This window comes from Opisthorchis viverrini (genome assembly GCF_000715545.1).
Source record: "Opisthorchis viverrini unplaced genomic scaffold opera_v5_34, whole genome shotgun sequence".
Classification (NCBI taxonomy): domain Eukaryota; kingdom Metazoa; phylum Platyhelminthes; class Trematoda; order Opisthorchiida; family Opisthorchiidae; genus Opisthorchis; species Opisthorchis viverrini.
This window is the reverse complement of record NW_008751690.1, coordinates 568573-573287: the sequence shown is the minus strand read 5'-3', so window position 1 is coordinate 573287 and position 4715 is coordinate 568573.

Sequence of the window (4715 nt, the reverse complement as noted above, 5' to 3'; positions counted from 1 at the left end):
TGTCTGTCTTTTGTTCCCTACAAGTTGCAAAAGAAATATATTATTATTATTTAATCGAGTACCTCCCACTGTTTGTGACATTGTCTTTCGCGCGCCTGTTTGTGACATTGTCCCCTTTTCGCGCGCTCACCACTACCCGCAAATCCCTCAGCCATACCCTATTCTGACAGTAAACGCATGATCGTGCCAGACGGCATGCCACCCACAGGTTAAGAATAAACATTATCATTATCATTTCCAGGTTTTTAAAGACCGGCTTACGGTAAATCGACGGCAAATTAGTCCGCTGTAAGCGTGGAACCTTTCAGAATACAGAGAATAGTAACCATAATATAATTCAGAAGTTATGTGCCCTAATAATAATTTTTACCATGGTTGACAGTGGGGAGTTGCAACACGTATGAAAATAAATGCAACGCGAAATGTGGAGCAAGTCAAAGGAGAAGCTTATCGTTTGTGAGAGCCCTCTTGGTGAAAGTCCGGACGGCGGAAACGTGTTTACTCTGCAGCACAGCTGCTACTCGTGTTCCATAATTGTCCGTGGACTCGTGGAGAGTGGTTGATTTCCTGCTCCCTGCGCGCTCGCGAGTCTGTGTGTTGATTGTGTTCGGCCTTGCCATATGCAGGTACGTTTGCGTGTACATGGGTGTTAACACACGGTTTGTTGCTACGCTCACTAGACGGTCCAGACCGTCAATGTTAGATTAGTCACCCTTGTGTGACGCGGTTTGTGAGTGTAGAAAAAAGACGAGTCCCGTGATCTAATGATCGACTGTGAGCTGAACAGTCAAGTATGTGTGCGTTAGGATTGGCTACAAAACTTCTACCGCAGTTCGCGGCCTCTTGTTACATTAGGCAGCGTATTCACAGCCAGTGGTGATCGATAACCTTGAAGTTTCGCTTCTTTGAGAAAGTCACTCATGGAGATATTTTGCAGAATAATTCTATATACGGAGACAGTATACCCTGAGGTTTTAACCGTGAAATTAACGCAGCTTCCGAGGAATCAATAAAATTGTGCGAATACTGAGCGGCCAGCATCAGCTCTATAGCTTCGAATATCGATGACCTCATTGGGGCTTTCTTGTGCACTACATGAATCGCTGATCGACAGTAACAAAACTGAAGCTTACAATTTGGACATAGGCCTGGGTCCCGTGTACCAGTCCGTGAATCCACGAACACGCGCGAAATCGGTGTTACCCTCAGCACTCACGGGGATAAATATCCATCACTGAGACGCGAGCTCACCTGGGAGGTCTCAATATAATCCTCCAACGTAACCATCCAGTATGCAGCATCCAGTAAGAAACTGGATTGTGTTGCGTTCCTGGCCGGAGTAGTGGTTAGCAAATTCATGCCCCCTTCGGGCAATGGCTGGGATAATTTTACACCGCACGGTCCACCAATACACACCATCGGCTCCTATTTAGTGGGCGGCTGCAGTATAAAACCGCAGCAGTAACTGCGTTCCCCTCTGCCCACTCATGCCTATAGATTGGAAAAGGGACAAAAGATAGAGGAAAATAAACAGCGCAATAATATAAAGTGGGGGTCTTTGTCCAGGTTGATTTGGATGCTATTAAACAAGCTCACCAATTTGATTATGCATAATATGTAAAGTTCAGGCCAAAATCACGGCGTTTTGGAATAAGGTGCGATCATCCGACTTTTCGGGCTCCGCGGTGTCTTTTTAGGGATTTTACAGTCGCCTATAACATGCCATTATTACTCACCGTCTCAGTACTCGGCGTTTTGACTTCAAACTTTCTATAAGCATAAAAAGTATAGCAAGAAAGAAAACGGTCGTAAGCGAAAAACATTCGGCTTTCACCCTTTGTTGCCATGATTGTCATAGCCGTTTGCCTAGACTGCTTGAAAACCACCAACTCCACTCTACTACGGATTCCACGATCGTAACGGGACTGCCAAAGATTGCACCCGTACCAGGCATCTACGGTTATTATTCATCCGACGTGGATCCTCGAGAAGTTATCGCTTAACTGGATCCGCAAGAACCAGCGAAGCCCTTGTACTTGCCCAAGGTCAAAAATGCTCCAAGGCAGCCCCAGAGTGTTCAGCGGTTCGACCAATGGACGTGCTGGATTTCACCGAACAGCGCTTGGTTGGTTAAGCTTATTGTCGGCTGCGGGCGTGTAGTCTGAATATCATGTTGGATAAAGGCATCGAACAAACACTACATTATCCTTGGGAATATGTTGCTTCCTTATTCTGGCACCGCTACCCAAACCCATATTCGTAGGTTCCTGGAGCTTGCTTCCATATTTCTTTCAGGACACACGTGCTGACCGAGGATGTCGTCGAGCGACGTGTTCTTCCAGGGCGCAAGTTATACACGAAAAGGCTGGTTATTAAGCAGGGACTTGGAAAGTTCCCGGATTGGCTCCGCCGGTTTATTTCTGGGGCCAGAGAACTGATAGTTGAAGAGTCTGTGATGGATATGCGCTCAAAACGGATAGATGTTATCACACGAAATGTTGGAAGTCTGGGAAAATATGCAGTGAGTAGCCATTGTGATTTAAAACATTCAATTTGTGCATAAATATGGCTCTGGTCCGTTTTTGCAGCAGGGGTTGGCCGTGACGGTTTCCTCAGTGCTCCAGTCTGGTAGCAAGGATCTCGGGCTTCTCTAGTGCGCTCTGAGTGGTTCAGAACGCCGATACCTTCGAGTAAAATACATCCAACCACAGGTATTGCGCACCTTAACTCCGTGAAAATGACGCGGTACAATGGTGGCCCGGCAGGGAAGACCAAAAATATTTAGTTAGGGCTCAGTTTTACATGTTGGTCGTAAGATATACTTTAGATGTGATAAATCATGCTGTTTGATGTTTTAAACAGAAATTGTAACTGATCAGGGCTACAGAAGAAGACAGCAGGCCTCTATTATACCATGAGGGAAATTCGAGTCGCCTTACATAGCCGAAGTGGGAACTTCAGCGGAAGTCGATGGCATCGAATGCGACAGTGGAGGGCGCCTTTGGATGCTTACTCACACCGGAGAAAGATGCGCACGAATATCTCCAGATACAATATGATGGTGTATGCGACCGGTATGAGGATGCAATATAAACTACCTGAACAGTGAGTATTGTGGAACTGCTCACTACCGCATGATCTTAGCTAGGTAAAAAGTAACCAATCGTAGATTCTTGCAAGCGTTCCTGCTTCCCCGGGCGAATAGTTAGAGGTTCAAAACAACGGTTTGCCTATTAATGTTGACAACCGGTCTTCTGCATTCCGTTTTCGAACCCTCTTTTCTGCAGCTACGACTTCTTTAATTTACTACACGAGGTAAAGACCCTCGAAGATACTGTCCATGAAGAGAAACTTATCACTCTATGTCTACAAAGCCCATTGCGCGCGGAGCTACCATCAGCTGAGGAATATTGCGACCCTTATTTAGCGTGAACAACTCACCTAGTGCAGACATCAACTGTTGATTGTTTATCTAGGGGAGTTGGCCAAACTGTCTTCAGACCATTTAACGGGTGGCATATTAAGTACCCAACGATCAACCGCGGTTCAATGTCGACTCATCCTTCTGATACCAATTTTGATTCCACATAGTACCCATTGAAAGACGTTGACCGTGGATCCACCTGGCATCTTGGATGGTTGGCTATCATCGGGACAGGTATCATCAACAACAGGAGAGCGGCGGGTTAATTAGGTGAAAACGGAGAGTGAAGGGTTTAGGTGACCATCGTTCCACATTCGGATCTCGGTAGTCGACCTCCAGTAGACTGCAATCTCCATAATCCATCGCCGAATGGAGGCACCGATAGGGACACTAGAATAATTTCCAGCCTACACAACAGACGTGAATTAAAACTGGGCTTACTACACGATTGTTCCTCGTGCAACCACCTGGTCGTCATGATAACGGCTGGGATGTATTCAGACAGGGCTCTTTTCACACTAACCTTGTATGTCCTTAATCCTACTCCGTGCTTGGTTCAACCGCTTCATCTCACAACTCGTCCGATATTGTTGCCGTACAACAATTGACATAAGATCTGTTCGTCGAATGGAACCACCACACTGTATCCCGATACGCTCAGATTAACTGGAATATTGCATTCTGAAGAAATTGACGTCAATCAGCCGTCATTTCTCGCATTGTCCCCATCCAGGCGCAGGAGGGGCCATGAGGACCCCATCCTTGAAGGGGGGGCCGCATCAACAACACCTAAACTCTTTGCAGTCTTTTCCACACCCTTCTATAGAGTCGTACATTGTTTGACCTCGAAATCTGTGCCATTCTGAAAAGGGGAGGAAAAACACTCATCTCGGTGAACGGTATTTCAGCGTGCGCAACAAACGGTCGAGTCACTGTAGTTGACGGTGCCGGACGCGATTGAAGTACCTGCTGCACAACCGAATACCGGTTTTTTAATTATGTTGATAATCCGCTGGCGCCATCCACTACCAGCAACGCTCCTGAGGCATCGGTGGTCAAAAACCTCAAGGCACCTCGCATTATCTGACCGCACAGACCATGTCTTAACGGTACAACAGCGCTTATGTAACATGGTGCACATGACCCTTGAGACTCATCGGTACGTCCTCTTGACGTCACAAATAGCGCAAATCAGCAAAGGTGATTCGGGCTTTTGAGATTCGTACACTGACTTCATTAACCACACCTCAGTCAGAGGTGATATTTTTGCGCACTCGAATGATTGTGCCAG